Genomic DNA, 337 nt, shown 5'->3' on the forward strand with positions numbered 1-337 from the left:
ACTCTAGTTCACACAGTTCCAATAAATTGCGATGGGTTAAATAAACTCAATAAGCAGACAGACTACAGTCAAGCGCAGATCAGTATTGAAGTGCACAGGAAATAAGCAGCAGTCATATTTAAAGCAGTTTAAATTTATATTGAGTACTGATTGATGTTCACTTGGATTTTTCCCCCATGGAGGGAACTTAATACTCTGTCATTAGACGATCTATTCATTTAGTCTGTTTGATGAGAAAAATATGAAATTGATAAAATGGGTTATTAATCTGTACAACTGCAGCAGCAGAGGACTATTATTCTGCTGCAGAAGAACTGATGACGGCACGGTTTGATCT

The sequence above is a fragment of the Sinocyclocheilus grahami genome, unplaced genomic scaffold, assembly GCF_001515645.1.
Source record: "Sinocyclocheilus grahami isolate Dianchi unplaced genomic scaffold, SAMN03320097.WGS_v1.1 scaffold121.1, whole genome shotgun sequence".
Taxonomy (NCBI): domain Eukaryota; kingdom Metazoa; phylum Chordata; class Actinopteri; order Cypriniformes; family Cyprinidae; genus Sinocyclocheilus; species Sinocyclocheilus grahami.